Source organism: Lonchura striata, chromosome 6 (assembly GCF_046129695.1).
Source record: "Lonchura striata isolate bLonStr1 chromosome 6, bLonStr1.mat, whole genome shotgun sequence".
Lineage (NCBI taxonomy): Eukaryota > Metazoa > Chordata > Aves > Passeriformes > Estrildidae > Lonchura > Lonchura striata.
In genome coordinates this window covers 19,016,075-19,043,103 of record NC_134608.1, presented here as the reverse complement: position 1 = coordinate 19,043,103, position 27,029 = coordinate 19,016,075, and the positions used below count along the sequence as shown (strand labels likewise).

General features: G+C 36.1%; 1 protein-coding gene and 1 long non-coding RNA gene across 3 annotated transcripts in view; one reads left to right on the top strand and one right to left on the bottom strand.

Annotated features, from left to right (window-relative positions):
• Positions 1-3,884, bottom strand: part of LOC110477271 (uncharacterized) — a 62,053-nt gene extending 58,169 nt beyond the window's left edge. For both annotated transcript variants that reach the window (XR_013340149.1, XR_002466564.2), the window contains exon 1: positions 3,801-3,884. This is a non-coding gene — a long non-coding RNA (uncharacterized LOC110477271). The remainder of the gene's footprint in view (positions 1-3,800) is intronic.
• FLRT2 (fibronectin leucine rich transmembrane protein 2) overlaps positions 1-27,029 on the top strand; it is a 160,788-nt gene that overhangs the window by 1,344 nt on the left and 132,415 nt on the right. The window lies entirely within an intron of this gene.

Here is a 27,029-nt window from a genome sequence, read left to right as displayed (position 1 = left end):
GGCAGAGTAACATATTATTGATTACAGAACAACTTAATTTAACTTGGTTCATTATATTCCAGAACAATTAAAAGAAGTATGTAAGAGCTATGAATATTAAATGATAGTGAAATGGAAATTTCTTTAGTAATCAATTTTATTAAAGTTATGTTCAATAGTCAATCTAATAAATTTACCATTTATATTTAGCAGAATAAGTCTTATATGTATTCTGATTGTTATTCAGTTGCTAAAAGTGCATTTCCTTGGGGTGGGGGTGGGAGGGAGTTTGATGTTTGATCTGGTTTTGTTATATTTATTTCATAAAAATTTGAATAAGGATGAACTTCTGCTTTGTCTGTCAGAAGCTACCAAGTATTTCAGGTCCCAGATACTCACCAGCAAAGGGAGTCTTCATAAATAACAGGGATAAGTCCCACTCGACTGAATTCATTGGGAACATTTGTTATTCCTTCAATGTGAGACACAATTCAGTCAGACATATAAAAAATTCAACTAGATAATTACCAATTTCATTATTTTTTCCTGGGTGCAGGAGAATCTAAAAGTAAAGAATAGATTTTATTTGACTTTATCTCACAACCTCATGGGGAACAATACAGATGATAAGGTGAGGTTGTCCACTGAGTCCAGTGGTGCAGGATGCAGGGTGCCTGCCCAAGGAAACAGATGAAGATGTGCTAAGGAGCACAATCCTGGGAACAGCCTGCAGTGATCACCCCTTGTGCTGCAGCAATGTGGGCTCTGAGAAAGATTTTGAGGTCTCAGACATGGTAGAAGCTGAAGGAGAATAAATAACTTTTATTTATAAAGGACCACTTGAAGAACCTGCAGAGGCAGCAGGCAAAATGTGAAGCAGGGTAGATTTTGCTCAGAGGCTTCTGGTTAAGTCATGGTCATGTCTGAGCAGGGGTAGATGCAGTGCCACACAGAGAAAAGGACAAATAAGAACCCTCAGCAGTGTCCTGCATAAAGCCACGGGTTTGGGTTCCCCAATATGTAATACATATTGACCCAGTGGCTCCAGCCCAGCAGGGATGTGGCTCTATGATCCATAAGGAGAGTGTGAATGAGTGAAGCTTGCTTCATTAAGGGGGATGTCATTGGAATATTCAACTACATAGAGGGGGATCGTAGGAGAGGCTGACAGGCATTTCTTTCTGCAAGCTGTGTATTGAAACAAAGGAAATTCTGAAAAGGTACAAGTGAGGAAAAAAAAAAAAATCACAATAAGCATGTCCAGAATGCTGTAGTCTCTTCAACCCTGAATATATTCAAAACTCGGTAAGACCCAGAAGATTCAGGTCTAACTTCTAAGTTAGTCTTACTCCCCTCAATAGCATATGGACTAGAGAGATCTCTGGAGGGCCCTACCAGCCCAAATCATTCTGTGGTTCAGCACCCTGTGGTAGTCATTGGGCCAGGAGCTCCATTATGCCACCTCTCTGAAAGCAGATGGGAATATCACCAAATAACTTTCTTCAAACCAAGCAACATGTAAAGATTCTTTGTTATTATATGCAAAAGACAAAAGCTGAGTCTGCACAATAATGCTAGTTCTACCTTCTAAAACAGTAAGATCATTAGCTGTGTTTAGTGCTTGACAGACTGCTACTTTTAAGAAAATCAGATTTAATTTTTCCAACAGGCATATTAAAGATATTCTGAAATTGCTATTTGGAAAACTGATACTCCCTCAAAACTTTTTTCCAGAGTACTGCCAGGGATTTAACTTAGGAATTGTTGGTATCCGGCTCCTAGTTTGCCAGATTTGACACTCTAAAATACATATTCTTTCCAATAGCCACTAAAAATCTTTGGGACATGATAGAGAAACAAAAAAGAAAAAGAACAATAAATTGTTTGCAACAACAGATTTAAAGCTCTGAACCACCATCCACAATAAAGATCCAACTCATTCAGATACAATCATTTATTAGAATACTCAACAAAAGTTTAAGGTAGAGTGAAAATATGGATTAAATTGTATATTATGTATACTATAAGGTGATAGAATATTAAATTTCTATTCAATACAATACATAATTTAGTAAGAAATATTTACAATAAACTTGATGATTAGAGAGCCTTTAAATATTGGGGTATCTCTGAAAATTTACAGGTCCTGCAGGCAAACTTCTCAGCTGGTTTTGAAAAGTTTGGTAAATCAAAAAGATTTACCAAATTGGTAGTATTTCCCCTTTGAAAAGACAGCATTTTTTTCATTTTGAATTAAAAAATAAAGCAATTCATAAACCAAACAAATGTTACCACTTCCTTTCAGACTTAAAGTTTTTTTAACACGTTTTTCCAAGGAGAAATAAACTGATATAGTTCTAGTTTTCTTGATCTTTTCAGATGACAAAATATTAATAGCATGCTAGTGAAAAGTTAGTCTATTTTATGGGCTATCAACTCTGTCCATTTCATGAGCACAGAAGTCAAGGGAGAGGACAGCTTTAACTTCGAGGCTGAGCAAATAAAATAAGTTTTCAATCAAGCAATTTAAACTTCACTCATCCTAATAGAGTAGTTGGCAGAAAGAATGTGAACCTCTTAAAAATTTCTTCCTGCCACTCTCCCTCGCTCAGAATCTCTGGTGTATGAAGCCAAACTTTAGCTGTTGACTGTGTGTACTGAATTGGCTAATGGATAAAGCATTCCAAAAAAATAGGTTTGACCTGATTTTGACTAGTGTGTGAGATCTCTGCTTTCAAACTGTCATTTGTTTGGCAATTGTTGGCATTTAGACCGACTATCAACATCACAAATAATTACTGTCAATGATTATGAATTAGGAATCTTAAGTAATTTTAGAATTTTTTTTTGTGTTGCATTCCATTGAATAGCAATGTTCCTTATATATTTGTTTTAGTTAGGCACCTTTCAAAGGCAAAAATATCTAATAATAGCTGATTACCACATAAAGGAAATGACATCTGCAGCATAACTGCTATTTATATCTTTGAAATCACTACTTTAAAATATCACTTTAAAATTCCTGTAAAACCTTCCTGTATGATGTCAGTCTTAAATCTTCATTCATTATAATTCTATCCTCTATTTCTCTCCAAGGAGTTTCTTTATTTGCACTTATCAAAAGTATATCAATATTATTATTACCTATATGAAAGTACTGCCTGGAGCATGAACCAAGATTTGGGCCTCACAGCCCAAATTCTCCATGAGCACCAATAAACAAGAATTCCCTTACTAGAAATTTACACAGATTAGAGAAATAAATGTTGAAGAGAAAGGTAATATTATCATATCTGGGGGAAGAAAAAAAGGATTTATTGCAGATCACACCAGAAGAATGAAATGCAAACCTCGGCAGACTTTGGAAATCATCCAAGCTCTCCCAATCTATTTTATTACCTCTAAATTTAAAGATAACCATATGGTAGGATCTTTAGTCCTTGTTACACTCAAGCCAAGGGGAACACACTTGTGTGTTCATACAGATAACTATGTGATTACTCAGAGAAAGTAAGGATAGAGCATTCATACTAGATATTCTTGGCAGCTTTTCACGTTCACTTTAAAATAGCAGCAGCCACTCTTCCTCAAACTGCTTACCTCTGTGTTAATTGCCTGTGTGATTTTTGAACCTGAGTGAGCCTCAACCCTCCCTTCTTCTGGCCTTGAACATCAAACACATGTGTAGAATGCATTTATCTAAATCAAAACACACAGGACCTGTCTCTCTGACTGAGCCTCACAAGTGTAGTCCTAAAGGCAGCTACCAAAACACTGGCAGCAGATACAAGCAGTGGTGTACAGACAATAGCAGTTTTTACCTGGCATGTACAAAAGTAGATCCATCTCTGCTAAGCAGGAAATGGCTGAGTTTCCCTCACCCTTCAGCCATGGGTTATGCTGCAAGGCTCAGGTGGTGCCTTCAAGTCACATTGCCTCTGGGGACAAACTCCATCATGGTCCTGCCTTTCTCTAGCACAGCGTTGCTGGAAGCACCACCACTGCTTCTGAAAGACATAACTAAGAGATGAAACTTTTCCCACAGACAGCTGTCAACTTGTCCCCCACCACACCAGTATCCTACAATGTGACATTGTAGTACCACCTTTCTTCACATTGCTTCCAATAGCCAAATAATTGAAGAAAGTTTAATGGGTTATCCAACAATAAAAATTATTTTTATTTTCATAGCACTCCAAATTTTAAATCGTTCTTTCTGATCAGGTATTTCAGAAAGGGTGGACAAACACTCAGTAGTTAGAACATGGTGCTCTGATAGCAGGATATATTCATCATATGCTGGACACTCCTGTATTAAACTCTAAAAACAATTTAAAAACAAACAAACAAAAAAAAAAAACATAAAATTTGAGGAGAGATTTCTTCTTCTTATCATTCACTCTCTCCAAGCTCTCCCATGGTATAATCATAATTCTCTGTGTCAAAGTAGGTCAAAACTTCTCAGACACTCGTACAAACCATTTTTAGAAACTGTAGAGCTGGCCAGTCATAAAGGGAGCACAATATGAAGGAAAATAAGAAAAGAAAATATATAAGAGGCAAATATTTCTTGTAGTACAATACACATATAAGATAGTTTCTATATATTCATCCCTGCAGGAGATGGATCTGTGCATCCTAAAACTGATATAAATGATGCATTTCTATTCTAACCCACTAAACAGAGCTGGATACAGGGTTTCAAGCATACTTATTATTCAAGATAATTGCAGATTGTGCATTATAATATTTTATCTCTTTCAAAGTTAAAGATAATTTTTGAGGAAATTAGTTCTTATGTGCATTCATAGGAGTTCTTGATTGTAAACTTCACTTGTCAAAATAATATCAGGATATGAATAGCAATGTTTAGATCTGGAGACTTAGCCTATCTTATAAAAGGAAAACCATAGTGTTTTTCTTATGAAAAAAAAGTTTTAAGTATTTTTGTCGTTCTGATAATTTTTTTAAGCCTTCTGGGAGATTGGCACCACATACTAACTTGTAGCCCATGAGGATTTTGTTTTCCTTCATTTCACTTTGCCTGTGTTATAAACTACTGCTTTTATTACAGAGTCTTGGCAGTCACCTACTTCTAGCAGCTTTTGCTGCTCTGTAATAAGGGATTTTCCCTAAGGGATACCACTTTCAGCTGGTTAATATTTTCTCAGGAGTTGTTTATCTAGTGAGACAAGAAAAGTACTTGTTCCTAAATATGCTGTAAAGATCAGTTGGAGAGCAAATCAAAGTGTTTCAAGACTCATTTGGCAGGCTTCATATGCTGCTTATTTTTTTTGGTTTCTAATCAACAGGCAGGGAAGAGAAGCTATTATTTCAGCTGATAATTGCTACATTATCCTAATGTGCCCAAGAAGTGGGTACATATTAAAACAACCTTTGTATCACTTATTCCAAGTTCTTGCTATTTTTATACAAGAAGGTTGCTGAAAAATGAGTTCATGGTATCTTCTTCAGGAAAAAGTTTACCTGATGTCCTTGCACATAAGAGGGATGTCATTTCAGGAAGAAGGGGCTGACATTACCTTAGTTACTGTGGAATAATGGAGTCAAGCTATTCAAGGTCTACCCAGGACAAGAAATTTAATTACAGAATTCCAGCCAACTGCACAGTACAGTAGGAATTCAAAGGTATCAGGAATACGCCAGAGCATGGTGATATATTAGCCTTTTCATCCTCTTGTGAAACAGATAATTTACACTCCCATAAGCACAATACAAGATAAAGTATAAAAATGTCAGTGTTAATTTCCTAAATCCATTCACTTCTCTTTCCTCTATTGGTGGATCTTAATGAATTAATGTGATTCCAGTGTTCCCACCAGAATTTGCATCACCTGCAAAACATAAAAGTCACATCTCTTCTTTAGTTTGACTACACAGTTTTCTTTGCTGCCCACTGCTCTACTAATAAACTCCAGACAGCTGCTTGAGACAGTTTGCAAAAGATAAGGATCCTTCTACTTTCAGGATATTTAACTACTGGTGATATAAACTGCTGAGCTTTAATTCTTCTCCAGGCAAAGTACAGAGGATCATTTCTACCTAGTCCTTTCCACTGCTCAGCAAAGCCTTTGATAACACATCTTGACCAATATGTGTCATTTTAAAGATGAAACCATATCTTTTCCAAGGCTATATAGGACAAATGACTGCATACATTTCTTTTTTTTTTCCTGTGTTCCTAGGCAACATGTTGCGGACACAATATAATCTGGGGATTCACATTTATCTTTCTTCCATTCATCCATGACATAGGGCAGTTACTGTCCACTCTGTTATTTCTAAGATAGTAAAACTGTTGTAAGAGAACCCAGCATTTATCTGAATATATTCAGTTTGCTCTCTTGGGTAGCACTGCCATTTTTTTTTATACACCTTTAATTAAAACTGTCATTGCTGGGATTCCTTTTTTAATCTGCAAGGTTTCGGGCAAAGTAAATATTCATGTTTTTAAAAAAGAAGTGGTGAGAGGGAGAGACAGTCCCATCACTTGCATTTAATCACACTAAACAAGCTCTTTAGACAATTTGTTCTGAAATTCCTCTAATTAGAGCTTGCCCTCCAGGTAATGCTCTGATCTGATTTACCAGTGAGTATAAATTAGGGACATTATGTAATTAGCTCTAAGACCACAAATAGAAGGAACAGCTGGGTGGCTCGGAGGGGAAGCAAATAAAGAGCTCCCATCAGATTTCTTAATAAAAAAATATTATAAAAGTCCCTAATTCTAGATATAGTCATCAGAGACTGCTTTTCTAGCCTTATGTACAAAGGAATCCTACATCTAAATTTTCTCTGAGAGATGACATTTGGCATTCTTCATTAACCTGGCACCTCTTCAGACACTGACACTCTGTGAAGGGTAGCTAGAGATTCATATCACACAGGAACCATCTTACTCAGGAGAGATTAATATTTTAGGTAACTGGCAAAAATATCTTCATGGATTAGCAATGACTGTATCATCTGTTCCCCATGGGTAATGCATAAAGCCAACTCCTGACTTTTCTGCAATTTCTGCCTTCATTTTGGCTCCTGCCTATCTCTAACCTGAGGTGTTACCCTCTCACCTGGGACAAGGCTTAAAGAACAACCTAGTTCCAATGTTCCCACACCAATTTTAACATACAATAAAATATAGACTGTTGAACTAGTGGCTTAAAACTATTTTAGTGTCTTTGTTTCCTGACAGTAACAACACTAATCCACGAAAGCCCCATTCATGACTTGTCTGAATTTTGCTTTTCCTGACAACGGTGACATCATCTCTAAAATTTTCATGAAATATTCTGTGCCTGGCTGTGAGCAGCAGGGCCCGGAGGCTCCCTGGCTGTCCCGCTCGGCCCGGGGCCGCCCCGAGCGGCCGCCCCGAGGCTGAGCCGGGCCCGGGGCGGGGCGGGGAGCGCTGCGGGTGGGGAGCGCAGCGGGCAGAGCACGGGGAAACTGAGGCACAGCAGTGACGGAAGGACACCTGGCTGAGTCTCCAAAGATTGAATCCCAAAGGGGGCGGAGCAGGTGACACAGCTGAACCTGGAGGGGCTACTTCTAAGGGTGGGGGAACACGGGGAGGACACAGCCTTTGGGCGATAGGAGGCATTAGGGGAGGTGCAGGGCAAGGGCTCCCCGAGAGAAGCCAACACGGGCAGGGAGCAAACCCCACAGCCCAATTCTGCTTCGAGGAAGGGATGAGGGACAGGGAACACTCCAGAACCAAAGGAGTCTGCGATCTGTGACAGACAGGGGCGAGACAAGGGAACAAGGGAGGCGTACAGGTACACTGACACGTGCATTGACACACATTTTGGTGGGGAAAACTGTGGGAAGCAACTCAGGACGGAACCATTAGGGAAGCCAAATGGGGTACAGAGACTGCACCACTACAAACTTATAACAAGGAATATTAAAACATGCTACAGAAGGACAAACTGTAACATAACAGACTACCACAATAATCAAAGTTAAAAAGTACTTCACCGTATATTTATATGCTTAAATACCTAACATCTTTATTTTTATACTTTTAAGTGTTGCTTACTTCACTGTAATGAATGCAGTATAGTCTTGAAAAATGCATCAAAATTCCCAGAAATAGTTACAAGACCTAAACTAGGATGTAACTGTTCCTTCCTCCTTTTCTTACCAAATAAAAAGGGTTTTTTTAATTGAAAGAGGAATAAAATTTGATCTGAAAGAGGCTAGACTGTCACTGGGCAAACTGGCTCATGTGACCTCAGCATATTTTTTCTGGTCTTTTTTCTCACTGTTTGCCATTTGACCTCAGAGAATGGCCACAAGCCAGAGCTGTACCCATGTACTGCTCAGCTGTACTGAGATGAACCCTGTTGTAGCTCCGAAGTGGAGTGTCCTCCTCACACAGCAATCCCTACAAGATTTTTACCCTTGTGGATAAAGATATAATGTCAAAGTACGGCTTTCTCACATCTCCTGGTCTACAGATAGTGATGGTTAGAATGAGAGAAAACTCAGAGGGGAAGCATTGAAGCTGCATTATTGGATGTTATATAAAGATTTTTATACGGTTTGTAATATAACGCACTTTAAAAAAATCAATAAATCGTGACACCAGAATATTCTTGCAATATTTTCACAGATGTTTACATAGCCATAACTACTCCTTGTGCCCTTCCTAATCCACAGACATTTCAACCAAGGTGACTAATTAGAAGGCCTAAATTCTCTACCCAGATAAGTACTGATTTAACCAGCAACTCACTCACCAGTTTAAAATCAGATGTGAAGATTTACTCACTGGTTAAATAAATACAGTGATGCATCAGGTACAATAAACTATGGGAAGAAAAGTGTTTGGCAAAATAGCTTATATGAAATAGTCACTACTTCTATCTATCAACAAATATTTCTTAATTCTAAATTACATTCCAGACCCCTGATAGATGCAATTACTCCCCTCCTTGTCACTGTGTATTTCTCTCCCTAATAAAAAAGATAAGATTTATGTGAGGAAGAAATAGGCAGTGCTTCTCTCTCATTCATTACATGGTGCAATTGACTCGGGTCAGGAAATGTTGTAATTTGCCATTACTATTGCACTGTGTCCTAAAACCTAGAAATTCCTTATTCTGAGACCCAGAAATTCCTTATGGTACCCATAAGCTGCTTAAATTTATGCATGACTTGTCCTAAAGTTTCCAGTCCCAAGAGAAATTTCCCATAATAGCGTTTCCATACTGAAAAATTATTCAAAATTGTACCAAATATTTTTTTTAGGTATGCTATTTGGCATCTATAGTAAATCCCTTTGTAAAAACATTATCACTAGCAGGAAACCACCAGTAAGTCATGGGGCATGTTATATTAATACATCATCATAATATAAGGGCAAGTGTCATGCTCTGAATATTTGACTCTGCAGTAAATGTCAATGATAGAACTTTTTCTGTGTGTATTTATCACACCTAAATATTAGATCCACTCACTGGAAGAAAAAAGGTACTGTGTTTACATGTATAAATGTATGCATACATGTATGTTTGTGTGTGATAAATACACAAATCTCTTACCAATTTCTCTAAATATTCTAGGATTTGAAAGAGAGTGTGGACTTCCTTTCCTGTTCAAAACAAATCATGTGGCCCTCTTGACAACAGGCCATTGGATTTATCTTCTACTTGAGTCATTAATAGTCACCAGAAAATCAGGTAGATATATTTATTTCAAAAATACTCCTATGTTGGAGTGGAAATTGAAATGCTGTCTACCCTGCTTAATTTTGATTTTTTTTTTTTTTTCCAAATGGCTCTTAGCCAAGAAAGTATTCATTCAAGCCATCAAATTAGAACCTTATATTTATACTTTATTTGAATCAGTCCTCTTGAATTCACCCCCTCTACTCTTTATTTATATACTTTAAAAGCATACTAATTTCAAATTCAAAATGCTTCACTTAAATAAGTGAATAAATGACTCATTTCTCTATTCTTTGAATTGCAAAGACTCGCTCTCATCAGTATAGAATAAATATAAACCAGCACGCCTCTTATTCAGAAAAAGGACCAAAGAGCAGAAAGAGGAACAGAGGCTAGTTTTTCCACAGGAAAACATATGTTTTTGAGTGATCAATCAACCTCCTCCTGTACCCCAGTTTTTGTAAAGATTGGTTAGTACTATTTCATAAAATCACAAACTCAGATACTATTCCTTTTCTGGACCACCAGTTTTTGATTCATTGTTCGGCTTTTATTTATTAGACCTCTAACACAAACTACCTGCATGAAGAGAATTTTGCTATTTTTAGGCTCATAGAACTTGGTGTTGTTAAAAAATATTCAGATATAGATATGAATAAAGCATATACACATAAAACCTGGAAGTTTCAAGAGAATGCAAGTGACTACTTGCCTTGATTTCTTTGAGCGCCAGTCAGTATTTATGAGTTCTGGCTTAAACTCCCTGTTTGATACTTTATCAAAGGCTTCAAAAATGAAGAAAATCAAATCAAATTAGGATACTTGCACCTTATTTCAAAAAACAGTTACTACAAAATGCTTGCTTGAATTGAAGCATCACTTTTGTGTTTAAATCTGATTTTGAACTCTTTCCAGTGCTGGTAAGCCTCAAAGGAAGTTGTTGAGATGTTTATCACAGAGCACCTATGCTTCAGACAGCCGTGCTTCACCTCTGATTTTTGAAAAATCCAGTGTCTTTCCAATGAATGGGTTGAGACCTGAGCTGACCTCAGAGTGCCCTTAGAAAAGGCCAGTCTGAAATAAAGCAAATTTAAAGATATATTCTTTCTGGGACACACAGAATCATATTCAAGCCTGAGAGAATCTTGTTTAAAAGCAATGATTTTGTTAGAGAAATCTTCATTATAGTAAGATTTGCCTATAATTAAGGGAACTGGCTTTCATAATGTTTTTTATATTTTTCCCCTAGGAATATCTCCTTAGGGTATCAGTTCAAAAAGAAAACATGACAGGAGACTTCTAAATGTGGAAGTAAAATAAATACTGCATAGATATGAATAATTTTATTTATAATCATGTTGGTCTCCACAATTTATGCCATATATTTCAGAAATTTTACTGCACAGTCATTTGAATTTCAATAAAATAAGTAAGTCTGCACATGTAGCTCTCATTAATTATTGTATAGAATACCAAAATAGAATTCTGGGAGTTGGTAATCATCCTGAAATATCAACCATGTTCTTTTGCATATCATGAAGAGTAAAGTCCCACCAGTGATTGATTATATGTCTACACAAGAATTCAATCGGCAGTAATCAAGGGTGAGTACCTAAAAAATGAAAATTTTTCTTTAATTACTATCTTATATGCACCAGTTGCTAACAAAGAAATAGCTACAGCACCATTTCAATAGTAAAAGCTTCACTTGCTTTCATTATTTCAAGGACTATAAAAACCCAAGCTTGGTACTTTGGATCTGCAGCCAGTTGTAGTTCTTCTTTTTAGGGAGATCTCACACACAAAGAACTAATGTCCAGCTTGTAAACTTGAGCTTCAGTGAGGAGGAAAAACTCAGGAAATACTTTCTTTGATAGAATTAGAAATCTACAAATTTTCTGAATTTGTTTTTTTCATTCTGTCTCTATGTGATGAATGGTGAGTAACAGCAAGGTCATAATGAACACACCATTGGCTTTTTTATTTATTTTTAACTAAGCAAATATATATTTATATACTTATATATATTTACAGCAAGGGACTATATATTAGTGCACACTACTGCAGTGATGTTATAGTATTGAATAAGCAATATACCCACGGATATTTGGGATACATTAATTCCTTACTACAAATGAATTATGGTAATACTTTCCTCAAAGAAATAATAAAACATCAGGTATTCTGTACCTATTTTATAAAAATCTATTAAAATATTTAGAGTGTTTTGAAAATGGTTTTCCCTTTTTTGTTTTTCTTCACCTAATAAGATATACCACTAATATCTCATGAATATATTTTTGATATGAGATATAAAAAAAGACAGAAAAAATGAGAGGAAAAATATTTTAGAAACTTTATAAGTGACTTGTTGTATCTCAGTGTTGCTCTTTTATGTAAAGTTCTTCTAGTACCAAAGCAGTAATCATTCCAATTCTGGGAAAAATATTTCACTGTCAGTACTTACGATGGGAAATTTGCCCTGCTAGGAAAGTAAGATTTGCTGGGAAGAAAAGTAAATTGTTTGATAGGCACAAATACAGTAAACAAATAATTTCAGTGTTATAAAAATAACTTTTATTGTACTGAATAACAATTTTTCAACTGATGAGATCTCTTTTTTGTTAGGAGATTAATAACACCTGTGAAATGGTTCAATTAAGTAATGATTGAAAATGCAAGCATTTGTTTGCATAAAATAAATCATTCGCAAGTGAAAAAGTATCTGAAAGTTGATGTAATCTTGATTCAGCAAGTATTCTGAATAGGACTACAGAGCTTAAAAAAAAAAAAATTAATAACAATGTTAATTTTTTAATCCAAAATCTACAAATATAAGTTTTGAAGAAAATACTATTAATTGAATACAATAAGATAAAGAGCTGGGTTGGGTTTTTTCTTTCTTTTTTTTCATCTCCCTGAAAAATGTTATGAGCAGTGACTTCTTCTAGTTCATGTCTTCAATCAAACAATCCCTTCATGTTCTGAGTCAATGTATGAAATAATCAGTTATGATAGTAATATTGGAATGTCTAGCTCTGATTAAAAATGACATTTGAAAACTAAGCTGATAATTGGTAAGTATAAGATTAAACTAGTCTTTAAACAAATAGTTTTGAATTTTTAGAACAACAAAATAAATTCTGCTTGTGCAGTTAACTTATTGGCTGCCCTGGTTAAAATTAATTTCCATTATGAACAACCATCAACATGAAAATAATGCATGTTTTTGCTTAATAACCTGTGTTTAATAACCTGTATGAAAGTTAATGCTTTTTTTTTTTTTTGCAAGTTGGAGAGAGATTTTCTGAGTGTGTGTTTTTCAGAGAATATATTAGAGGATTATCCTTTTTGCCTCTGTAGAAACTTTCATTTCTGCTCCTAGAAGATTTGTTGAAAATGGGTGATAGAAATCTGCATGAGAGACATAGGTCTGGCAATAGGAATTTAAAAATCATGTAGAAGCATCACATAGAAGCATCACACCGGGATAAAAAGTTGTGGGTAATTATTTGGAAATGGCTCAGAGATTTAAGTGGAAGGAGTTTAGCTTCTCAGTTAAATTTTAGTTGATCAAGTCAAAGCTTATGAACACACTGGGAAGGGGAAAACACCTCTGCTGAGAATTTTTGTCTGAAATTACTTAAAGATAAAATGTGAAAACCTTACTGAATTCAATCACCCAAATAAAGGAAAACATAGGAAAGTCATATGAAGTCATATGAAGAAGCCAAAAGAATCCATAATACATGTTTCTGTATTATGGTGGCAATATTTCAGAATGACACAAAAAATGAATTATCAATGTAAATATAATAGACATACACATGTACATTTTAATTTTGCTTAATGCTGCTCCTCAACCCTCTGAATCTGTCTGTCATTGCTCTAAAAGGCATAAAATTATACCAGGAATGTGAATGTCATTTAACAGAGATAAAAAACCTATTATTCCTTTAATTCCTATTGCAAATAAGCTCAGGCTATGACTTATATGCATCTTTGTCCTTGCAGAAGTTCTTTTGCAAGATCTTCGAAAATTATTCTGTAGTTCTGCCAGAGAAATTGAAGTAAGATAGTGATTAATCTTACATGTTTCCTCTAAAGCTTTAAATTCCATAGGATTCATAAGATTTTTTGCCAGGGATGTTTTGAAAAATTTTATTACTTTGACCAACAGCTTTCTGAAAATATTGCCCATGATAATATTTTTGAATAGAGATCACATCTTAGTCATGAAGTGATTGAAGAAATACTTTATTTATATACACAATTAAATGACAAATTCTTAGCCAAGGACATTATTTTCTTTATACCTGTCACTGAGTAAATTTTGGAAATGCTTCTGCACACAAAACGGTGTCAGGCTTTCATTTAAAGTTTATTTATTTGTGAAAGCTTGCATAAACTTGTACCTCACAGAGGTGTGAAAAGCCTTCAACTTATGTAACAGCTATAGTTTGATGTTTTCTTCCAATTTCTGCTTTTAAAACAAGCTGTGCTGACTAAAGAAATGTTCTGAACAGATGTTTATAACTGAAGTGACATTGGTATTACTGCAGTTTATAATACAGTATGTCTTTGAACTTCTTTAAGAAAGTATATTATTCAGGAGCCAGTGTTTATTGGCAATATTTACTTCCAGCTTACAATACGGGCCTTCATAGCACTTATGTTTCAGTAAGTCTGTAGTTCAGTAATACGTGTATAAGCCTTCTGAATTGAATGAATTCTCTGTTTGCCTTCTAATAATTTCTTCTTAGTTAAATAAACTGAACAAACTGTGTACAAGTATAACAAAAAATATTAGACTTTGTGTTCAGAAAAGGAGTTGCTACCTGCTCTAAATCAAGGACAATATATGGAGCCAATTTTTTAAAATTTGATTGGTTGGTTAGTTGATTGGTGTTTGGGGGAGAGCTTTTATTGTAAACATTCATGCAGATCTGCAAGTAAACCTTTTAGTTCTTCAAGGTATCACCAGAAATAAACTGTAGATAATTATACCAGCTTTTTCATATTTCCACTGTCTAAACAAAAATGCAGTCCAGATGTCCCTGATGCACAGGTCCTTTGCTAAACATTTACTATGTAAAAAGAGATAAAATATGATCCAATGGATATATAAAAGACATGGCCAATTTAGAGCCATGCCCTTTTATAACTTTTCCCGGGTGTTGCAAGGTGACTTTTGCTCAGACTGAGGAAGAGCTTAATGTGGATTTTCCAAACTTTCAACTTCCAGACTTGTTTGAATTTACAAAGATTAATTATGTATCTGCAAACAGTAGATCAGATGTTTATGCATTTTTCAGAGAATCATAATATGGTTTGGGTTGGAAGGAACCTTAAAAATCATCTAGTTCCACCTCCTCTCCCATGAACAAGCACAATTTCCACCAGACCAGATTGCTCAGAGCCCTATCCAACTTGGCCTTGAATGCTTCCAGGATGGGGCATCCACAGCTTCTCTGAGAAACCTATTCCTGTGCCTCACCACCCTCAGAATTAAGAATTTCTTCCTAATATCTAATCTAAACCTTTCAGTTTGAAGCTGTACCCCCTTGTCGAATCACTATATGATGTCCCTCTCCAGCTATCCTGTCAACCCCCTTAATTCAAAAGCTGCTGTAAGGTCTCCCTGGAGACTTTTCTTCAGGCTGAACAATCCCAGCTCTCTCAGCCTGTCTTCATAAGAGGTGCTCCAACTCTCTGATCACCTTCGTAGCCCTCTTGTGGATTTGCTTTAACATATCCATGACTTTCTCACATATGAGGCACCAGAGCTGGATGCAGCACTGCAGGTGGGGTCTCACCAGAGCAGAGCAGAGGCACAGAATCCCCTCTCTTGCCGTGCTGGACATGCTGCTTTGGATGCAGCCAGGGACACAATTGGCTTTCCGAGCTGTGAGCACACATTGCTGGTCAAGGTGAGGTTGTCATTCACCAGCACGCTCAAACCCTCCTCGGGATGTTCTCAATCTTTCTCTGACTAGCCTGTATTTGTGCCTGGGATTGCCCTGACCCAAGCTGCAGCATCTTCCACTTGGCCTTGTTGAACTTTATGAGGTTCTCACAGGCCCACCTGTCAAGCCTGATAAGGTCCCTGGTGAAGCCATATTGGCTGTCACTATTCACCTCATTTTCTACACACATAGATTGAAGTAGCATCTGCTCCATGGTCTTGTCAAGCACTGAGGTGAGACTGACTGGCCTGTAATTTCTTAGGCCTTCCTTATTTTCTTTTTCAAAAGTATGAGTTATTCTTCCCCTTTTCTAGTCAATGGAGACTTCACCAGACTGCAAGGACTTCTCAATTATGCAGATACTGGCTTTGCCACTTCCTCTGCCAGTTCTCTTAGAACCCTCAGATGCATCTTATCAAGTCACAAGGGCTTTTACATCTCCAGGTTCCTTGGATGGTCTCAGAACTGATCCTGTCCTACAACAGATGGTCCTTCATTGATCCAGTCCTTGGTTTTGCCTTCTGCAAATTGGGGGGGTGTGGCAGGAATACTTGCTGGTGAAGGCTGAGGGAAAAAAAAGTTGTTGAGCACTTCAGCCTTCTCCCTCTTCTGGGTAACCACTCTCCCATTTTCTTTTGAGAAGGCCTATATTCTCCCTAGTCTTCCTTTTATCCCCAGCATACCTATAAAACCTTTTCTTATTGCCCTTGATGTTCCAGACCAGATTTAATTCTATCAGAGCTTTAGCTTTCCTAACCTGATCCCTGGCTATTTAGATAATCTCCCTGTATTCCTGTTGTGCTACCTGTCCTTGCCTCCACCTCCTGTAAGCTTTCAAATTTTGGATCATTAAAGTGAAATAAAAAATAACCTCCTTGTTGAGCAGGGTAGGAAGCAGTGAGTAATGTTAACAAAAGGAGACTATTTCAAACCTGGACTTTTCCCTTGCTTTGGCTTTCTAATGATAGGCAGCATTAAATACCTCTGGATTCACAACCTGGATCTATGTGTGATATACATGTGTCAAAAACAGCCAAACCTGTCAGAATATGCCCAAGTAAGCCAGACCTGCTCTGAGACAGCTTCAGCTCAGCGACATCCACCTCTGCCAGGATGACTGCATTCTTAATTCACAAATTTGCAGCATATATAAATGAAAATTCATCCCTATAAATCTTAGGAGTCTAGTCAGAAGCCTATTCACCTTTTGCTCCCTCTGTGAGATTTCAGTAACTGCGAAAAGGCAATTCAGACCCTCAGCAAGATGACAGACTGTGAGAGCTCATCTCCACTTTAATGTGATGTTAGGAATCCAAAATCCACATTTTTTCTTTGATGCCTACGGTTAGGTAAGATAGGTCCTCTAGCTGTCTAAAGACTTTCCTAACAAATGCTTTTGTGCAGATGTCGTGAGTTACTTCCTCATACTTATTCAGAGTTTCAATATTCAAGAACTCTTCTTCTTCTGCTAAGCAGCCCCTGGCACTAAAATTTCTGTTGCCTAATTTGCTAGGACCTGGAAGAGCTAAGTGAAATAGAAAAATTATGGATAATAAGTCAGTCTCAAAACTGATCAATGGAAATCAAACCCACTCCAAATACAGCCATATAAAAATGAAATTAAAACCTGTCCATATTTCTTTATTAGTCAGAAATAAGAGCAGCAGAAAAAAATCTTATGCTTTGTATGTCTTCAGTTTAGACAGGTGTAGCTCTTGCTTCTAATAACCTCACTTCTGTAGGAACTTTCTTCCCAGGATTCCCAACATAATAGAGAATCCAGATTTAATAAAATATTTATAGAACTCTGTTAAATTAAGTAGCACTCTTTGCTCAGAAATCTCAGGTACTTTCCATTCTGTTTCACTTCTGGTAAAGCTATTAAAGAGTAGCCAGAAGAGTATCACCTCATTCCAGAGATGGAGATGGAGTAGGAACAGAGCTGGTGATGGGGAGTTGGAGGCCTCCCAGGGCAGCCTCCTGCCTGGGATCCAGAGAAGGGAAGGGGCCCTGGGAAGGTGTGAGACCTTCCATAGGACAGTGGCTGATGTGGACCCTGCAGCAGGACCAAACATGGATGAGACTGGAGTTTCCCCCAGGTTCTTCCTCTGGACTCTGCTGAAGTAGTATACATGGAAAAGAGAGAAGGCAGGCCAATAATATTCATCACCACTATTCTAAAAAATCCATCTGCTCTTTTTTTTTAATGTAATTTTTTACACAAATTCAGAGGAAGGAATACATATAGTACTATTTTTTCAGAAATTACCATAAATGAAGAAAAATAAATAATAGGTGTGCTATTTCAAATCCATATAATTGGTATGACATAGAAATAAGTTTAAATATATGAATCAAAGTCTGAATCTGATTAGAGATGAAACATTAATAATTTCTATTTTGATTTTAACAACATTCGATTAATATCTTCCCTTTATAAAGTGAATTAAATCCTATAAACAAATTGAAAAGATATGTATTATCTTTAAAATAAAGTTAATAATTTGACAGATAAAATAACTTCCTTGCTTCATTTGAAGCTCGATGCAGTCCATAATACTGTGGTATAGACAAGCTACACTAATAAATGCCAGGAATCCCATAATAATGAAATTTAAGCTGTCACTATCCCAAAGCACTGTGATGACAGTGTAGGGCAAGCCCTTGTGTTCTCTTGTTTACGGCCCTGAGATTGTGACAAGAAGCTGTGCAGTCACAGGATATAGCAGCACACAATTCCATGACAGAAATAGAACTTGGAAGCCAAGAAAATGAATTATAGCTTCATGAAGACTTTTTAAAAACAGTTTGTATGACATTTTTCAAACCTACAGTACCTTTAAACCTAATCCAAGATCCACTTAATGTAGAAACTGAAATTTATTTTACAAGGCCTTGGATCAGAGTTCAGGCTACAACTATTCTTAAGTGTTCACTTTAGAGAACCTGTCCATTGCCTCATAAAAAGTACCAATTGAATTTCATGTCCTAGCAGAAGCTAAAAAATTGGATGGGAAATAAAACGCTGTCATTCTTTCATGTATGTAATTATGTATCATAATAGGCAACAAGCAAAGTGCAATTATTTGCAGCACATCAATCCTATAACTGCTTTTCCCATTCCCCCCTAGTCAATTTGCTGTTCCTTAACAACTCAATTCATAAAGCTTGAAACACACACCACAGAGAGGAAACTGATTCCTTTAGTAAATATTTCCTATAAGCCAATGAGATCAGCACATCTCAAATGAACCCAAATCCAAAAGCATTTCTGATCAGCTGTTTCAGATAAAATACTTAGAAAAACATTTAATCTTTTTCTAAGATCACTCATCACTGACCTATTCCCAGACATAGAATGTGCAACTATATAGTCTTTATAATCAGAGTAGTTACAAAAGAAGAGTTAAATATTCACATATTTCAATATTATTTATAATCTGCCATAAAATATTTATTATAATTTATAATCTGCCATAAAATATCACAGTATATTATTTCTATATACTGTAATTTTTTTTTGGCAGACTATAAATTTACATCTACCTATCTTCCCCTTCTCCCCACAATTTCTTTACAGGTTCACCCATAAACATTGTTGTGCATAATTTGGGGTCACTGAGATGTTATACTGTAAAGTATTTATTACTTTGACTGAAGTTTTTCTTCCCATGCAGTGATATAAATAAGAACATCAGTGCTCTTTCCAGTAAGTAACATTATGTTCTCACATTTCTTCTATATATCTAGGCCATATTAAGAGCATGAATAACATAGGAGGCAAGTGAGTTAGCAGCCTAAAAAGGCTCAAATCAGAAAACAAACAACAAAAACAAAATTATTGATGGTAGTGTTGAGCTAGAGGTCTGCAGAACAGATTTTACCTAACAAATTAGTCTTTGTTCCAAGGCTGAGATCTAATGCATAAATAAGTTTAAAGGAGAATAAAGTGATACAAGTTACATCTTCTGTCACTCTCTCAGCCCATAAATTATTCCAGCCTACCCTCTCACAACCTAACCAGTATAGAAATATTAACTGCATTGTCCCTTTTGGTTTGTTGCCTGTCACATCCATTTTGAAACTGTGTAAATAGAGTGAGAAAAATCTACGTGGATGAAAAAGTATGCATAATTCTAATATAACCCTACCCTCTCTCTAGAAATTCAGTTTAATTATTTGTTTCTTTGAAACTATTGCAGAGTGTAAAACTTGAGTGTTAACAACTCCAAAGCTTAACATAATTCCCACACTTCCCGGTCAGTGTGTAAAGAGAGGGTACCTACTATTTTCAAAGTCAGAAAGATATTTCACTGTCCATGTGAAATATCATAAATGTTTCAAAAGAATATAATTTTGTAACACCATTAATTACCTCTAAGTAAAAGCTAAGTCAATAATTTTTTTTCCATTCCCCATGAACCCTTTCACTTTGTTACTCATCCAAAAAATATAAACACTGACTTGAAATGCAGCATTCACAGCTCTGCACTGCAACATGCACAGCTCTGTAGTGTGTGCACACAAACATTCCCCTTATCATTTTCTTTCATGCATGATTTATCAGATGTCTATAATACAAGAATTTTGCCAGCATAGACAAGTAGAACTTCATCCCACACAACCAAAAACTTTTTTGAGCTGCATGTTATGACCCACCCTAAGTTTTCCACACTCCTCAGTGAAACTCTGAGTGTTGACAAAACAGTTTTTATCTTCATAGCTAAGTTAATTAGTGATTACAAATGTTCATAACCCCCAGCAAAATACACTTGAAGTCTGTATTACAGGCAAGTTTCAGCTTTTTTTAGCATAGCTGTAGGATTTGTTTTGTGTGCTTGTGGTTCTTCAGAACTAGAAAAGAAGGGTAGTCTCCCACTTTCTTTTTTGTCCCTTCAAACAGCAAAATCTTGTCAGCAATCAATCTGGAGCCTGTGTAGCCAGCAGCAGGTTAATAGGTGACTGCTCCTTAGCTCAAGCAGTAATTTGTAGCACATACCAAAAGTCATACACCTATCAGCCTATAAGGTATCACTTACTCTTATCTTACAAAGCTCTAAATGTAGAGACCTTATCTTTACCATGTAAACCCAGTGAAGGCAGGGAAGAATTAATAAACCTTCACCTCAGTGACTTATGTTGCTGCTTTTCTGTTAGCAAAGGCACAGCTCCAGCTCAGAGCTAATAGCTAGTCTGAATTTTGCAGCCTCAATAGCCTTGAGACTTAAAGTCTACTTCTCTCCTGTCTTGACTCCTGTAAGTCCATAAAATATGCAAGTGCAGACAAAGCATTATATAATAAAGGACTGCCTCATAAAAAAACCTGAAATAACAGCTGTCCATATTCAAGTGGCAAGCAATTGATTCTCAGCCCCTCTCACAATACCTGATTTGATGTGCTTTGATCTAAACCAAAATGCACAGAACCATTTTTCAACTACTACAAGCACAGCTGGAGTAGTTGTAACAACTGCTGTTGCTCTGGGGCAGTTCTAGAACAGTGGAAAGGAAGGCTTTGTTCAGCAGTGAAACCAAAACATTACTTAAGCTTGGACAGTTTTTTAAAAGTCCAAATAACTGATAGGCATTTACAAGATAGAACTAGAAGGTTTTTTTTAAATTTGTTTTTCTTAAATACTAGAAGGCAAAATGTTTCAATAAAAAGTGTTAAAAATAAATATTCTAAATTTTCCAATTTCCCTGAATACATAATGTGATGAAGCCAAGTTAAATTCAAAATATGTTTCAGTCACTGATTGCATTTTCTTTCCCACAAAGGAAACAAAAAACCCAAATAAGAAAACAATAAAACCCCACCTAAATTACCCCCTGCCTCTTCACCCTCCCCTCTAAATAATAAAAAAAAAGACATAGTCAATGCTTTGGTCAAAATATTCTACTTCAGTTTATTTACAGTCTTCTTTAACTCTGATAAATTATTCTATCACATGATATATGTGTGGAAAACATCTTTTCCATGTGTAAGCCTCCTACATAGGTTCACTGATTTTATTTGGGAATCTTATAGATGATATCTTTAATGTTTGAGAACTTCTGTGACTTTCTACCGAAACCACTCAATTAGGACTTCATGTTATTTACAAAAGTACAGAGTATTCCAGCTAAAATTTATTCTAGTATTATTCCCTTTTCCTGGATAGTTTCTAACATCCTTTTCAATCTTGCTAAGATGTATTTTTTATCCAGACAGTAAATTTAGGACTTATTATAGCAATAATATGACTTTTTTTTTTTTAAGAGTAAAACTAAAATCTAATATTAAGATTTTTTTCAAGTATATTTACTATAATTATTACCTGAGAAAAAGATATTTTAGCCTAAACCCCCATATTTCACTTATAGAACCATTATGCATCATTTAAATAACAAGGAAAATAACCCAAATTTTGAACATTTGTACTTTAAGACATGAAGTAATTCAACTGACACTTTCTTAACTCCTTATTGAGCTGACATTAAGGTCCTTTCTTTCAAACATATTTTTATTCTGGTTCATTGTCTTGTTTTATTTGGCAAGGTTTTAATAGCACTGAGACTGCAAGGGTGGCTTCTATGAGAAAATCCCAGCTTTTCCCATGTCTGACAGAACCAGTCCAGTCAGCCTCCAAAGGGACCATCAGACAGACACAGAGTTGTGAGAATGGGTTTATGAAGGGGTAGAAATACACAGTGCAAAGCAGCATAGGGAAAGGAGTGAATATGAGAAAGAAACCACTCTGCAGGCACCAAGATCAGTGCAAAAGAATGGGGAGAGGATGCTCCAGGTGCCAGAGCAGATGTTCCTCAGCAGCCCATGGAAGACCCCACGCTGGAGAATGTGACTGTGCACAGAAGGAAGCTGTGACCTGCAGGAGATCCTGTGTCAGGACCCGGAATAGAAGTCACGAGTGAAGCTGAGCCCAAGAAGAAAGGAGCTGGTTTTAGACTTGTTATTTCTCATTATCCTACTCTGAATATGATTTGAAATAAATTAAATTAATTTCTTCAAACAGAGTTTTTTTGGCCCACAAAGGTAATTAGTGAACCATCTCTCCTTGCTCTTAACTTGATCTATGAGTTTTTCATTGTATTTTTCTTCCCCTGTGTTTCTGATGGAGAAGGGAGTAATAGAGTGGTTTGGTAGGCACCTGACAACCAGAGAAGGTCAATCCAGCACACTCACTCTCTGCCTTTCTTATCTATTGGAACTTTGGAATTCCTTCCTACATGGTCCAAATTCACCAAGACAAAAGAAGAGTACAACCTTCTTTTAGTCAGCATAGGCCACTGCTTGAAGACTTTTTTGATTCTAATATAAATCCCAACAAGTAAGTAAAACCAAAACTTAATTATTTAATTTTTGCCACTCCTTGGCAATAAATACCAAGTTGCAGAAAAAAAAAATATAAAAGAAACACAATAATATTGAGGTTTTCTAAATTTTATTTTCATTTGAATGACCCTGGCTGTCATGTGAATGCAAGATATAGTTTAAAATACATGTTTATAAGGTTTAGTCTCACTGACACCACAGAGAATTTATGAGGTATATTAGCCTCTTGATGTCAGTAGAGCTGAGGCAGACACTTTGGCACTAGGGGTATTAAAAAGCTTTGTTCAAAATTAAATTTTAATACGTAGACTATTTGCAGTTATCAGGATTGAGTGCTTCTAGATCAGAGCTCTGAACAGAGTACCTAGATTAGGAATTGTCCTCTTCAGGCATGTAATTCTTCATTGACATTAGCTCTGAGGTGACTGAAAGTAACTTGTAGCTGTATGTGTCCACAAAGCCCAGCTCCACTTGCCCACATTAACTGGTAACAGCCACAGACACCCACTGGTGCCACGTTTGTGGCTGCCTCCAAAGCCTTCCTCAGAACAATTGAGATAGTCTCATTGTTCTGACACTGTCCTATATGCAAAACTCCTACGTTTCCAGTTCAAGAAAGTTCAAAAGACACCTTCATATCACAAGGAAAAAACAAACCACGTGTGTTTTCCCTTGGCATGCTCATTACGTTGGCCTGAACCCATTTCATAGAATTTTCAGAACAGTGGATCTTACACTCAGATATTTGTTAAAATATTGTTTAGGAATAGCATAAAGCACTTCTTTAGCTCTCTCACCAACAGTTCAATGCCAGGGTTTACAATTCTAGAACATAGACTAAAACACTGAAGTTCTTAACTCAAGCACAGCTGAGCTTTTCCTTTAAGAAGATTGAGTAAAAGAATTTTGTCACTACAAAAAGAAACAAGGAGAAGCACATTAAGAAGAAACACAGGAGTACACATCTTTTTGCTGTTATCTAGTGTTCTGACACTAAAATTGTTCAGATGCATTAGAAGTTTGAAGGGAAGAAAGAATCCTATTGTCCATTAAGAGATATTACCTATACCTCCTTATCTCTGTAGACAGTTTTTTAGACCCTAAAACATCACTACAAATAACTTTTGACTATTATTATTTTAGTGATGCTCCAAAAGTATTGGAAAACTGGCAGAAAAATAAATAAGCAGACATAAAAAGAAAAAATAATTTTGGTTATATGAAATTTTTAATTTCTTTATTCTATAAATCACTTCCTGAGATAAAAAAAACATCTTGCTTGATTAACCATGCCTGAAGTAGGTTATCGGATTATGGAAACTTTATAGGATTAGAATTAGAATTAGCATATAATTGTTCAAAAAGCATGAAATCCGTTCCATAGTTGTGGTTTAGAAAAGCCTTGTATGACCTATTGTCTATGTTCTTTTGTGCATTTTCCTATGTTGGAATTTGGAATACAATAAACAATAGCATTAAGTGGGGTTTTTTTATTTGTTTTTTTCCCCAATAACACCATTTTGAGCAACAAATAACAAAGAATTTCAGAAGGGATTAGTAAGTGATCTCTAAAGAATGAACAAACTATTCAAAGTGAACATCTTGGAAGGGAGGAAAGAGATTATGTTGATTTCTTAGACAACTTTGGCCTTATTGACACTTAACACACTCCTTCTCAAATCCAGTGGATTCTATGGTGTTTGTTCTATTTGATTCTCTTGCATAGGTTGTCCAAAAGAGAGGAAAACAGCTTATAAAATCTATAACATCTGTAAATCTCAATTGCCTAAGTCTTCATCCTATTGCCCCAATCCAAACCCTAGCTCAAGCTCAAGAACATAGTGGGATGGTGATGGGTTTTCCTCCTATAGAAATAGTGTGATTAGGCCCAGTGAGGAAAAATGACATGAGTATGTGAAGTCAGTTTAATGACTTTTATTGCCACAGGAGACTTCAATCTGCTCTATAGCATTTCAAATTATTTTCTAATTTTGCAGGATCTGTTTATGCCATATTTTACACCCCAAAAGTGAGGTTTCTAACAGTTTTATGGTTGTTGGCATTAGAATTGTTAGGAACATTAATGCAAGCCCATTAAATCCTAAATCAAGGCATGTACATAAGTTAAAATGTGTAATAGTCCTTGCATTTGTTGAGAATCAGAATCAAAGTGCTAGCTAGTCCCACAGAGATTTTTTCATTTCTGAATGCAGTATAAGGTGTATGCAGGTATAAGATGAATACAGAATCACTCACATTGTAAAATATTTTGAATGTCTTCACATGGACAGACCCATAGTTGTCTTGTGTGCATGATTACTTTAACTCAGTAGGATACTAATAGAACTAATATTCCAAAATGCAGGAAAAAGAACAGAACATAAAAAAATTATTTATTAAATCAACTGTTTCTAAACTGAAAAACAGGAGGCTACTTTTTCTTTTTATTACTTTACACTTAGTATTCTCATTCATTGTTTCAGTTTCCATTGCTTTTAGATTTCTGGAGATTTTTTTCCTTTCAGCCAAGAAATTTAATTGCACCACTGTAGCACTAACAAGCCACTAGATATCTGAAATTATTGAATGACTAGATGTGTTTATATAAAAGAAAGCAAAAAAAAAATCTTGTTAATAATTACAGTGCTCTTAATATTTATTGATCTTTTAACTCTAACAAAATTCACAAGCACATCATCTCCATCCATCATTAAACATTTTATAAGATGGTGGTGTCTACACTATAATATCACACTCAAGCAGCTGCAGTGGACAGCATTCAGCAGTATACACAGAATGTACACATGCTACTCTAATTGATCTCCAATGGCAACATGGAAAGCAATCTTCAGGTTCTGATTTTGGTTACCAGAAATTTTGCCATTGTTTTAGGTATTGCTAACCATTTTTTTTATTTGCATACTGTACTTATGTCATATTTTTGCTCTTTTTCCCCAGTGTGTGTTTTGGGTACTTTGGGACAGAGAACTATTTTTACTCTGTAGAGTTAGAACAGACATCTCCAATGTGGATTGAAGGAGCAGATGAACCATAGTGTAGGTGTCTGCCCTACAGTTAGCCATGCAAAGTGACAGCTTTTGCTAGCACTGGGTCACACAGGACACACAGGGTCCCCAGGTGTATTTTTGGGGACTAGTGCCTGGCTAGCAGCAGCACTGTTAAAAATGCAGTTTTGTTCTGCTGCAAAAGCCCCTGTACTATATAGGCATGGTTATCATGATGATCAGCTGGAAGTACATCTGAGAAGCTGGAGAGTAGCAGTGACACCAGGCTCACTTAATACCTTTGAGAAATGTTTACTGTGGCTAGCCTAGTAGGGGTTCAAACTAAGAAATCCAAGGAAAAGCAAGAGAAGCAAAGTAACACTGAAATACCCATTTAAAAGTACTATGAAATGCCTCTGGTATTTTCCAACCTGTCAAAAGCACACCATTCTACCTAAAAAATTTATAGCAAAAAATAATGTCCTTCTATCTCTTCTCAACAGTGTAGTTGATATGTTCAATTCTATTTGCAAATATTAAATACAAAAAACTGCAAGTGTATTCTTTATGATTCTCTAAAATTTAGTTTTAATTCCTTCTGCATAACCATTAGTTTTCTTCTAGATCTAAAATGACAGTAGTTTCCAGCCAGGGGTTATAACTTTTGTGAAATCTAGTTTTTGGAAAACTAAGAGAAAAATATTTAGTCACTAGAAGACATCTTCTCTTTAGAATTTATTATCCATTTTTCCTTTGCCTGGCTCAGCTTGTGATTGAGGTACATGATGGGAAAGTATAACCTAGGAGCAGAATTAGTTGTGGTGACTGTATCAATGCAATAGGCTCTTTTTCATTTCCTCAGTTTCCCCACTCCCACACACTTTCACTGTAAGCTCAGTTTTGCAAAGATCTTGATGGCAAAGAATGTCAGCTCAGACACAGCTGGTGGTATTGAGAGGAGGATGTTGAAACTTCTTCATTCTTCTGGTAAATTATTATAGCTAAGACAGTTCCTTATAATGTTGTCATTTGCAGCTGACTCCCTCTTCTCCTTTCA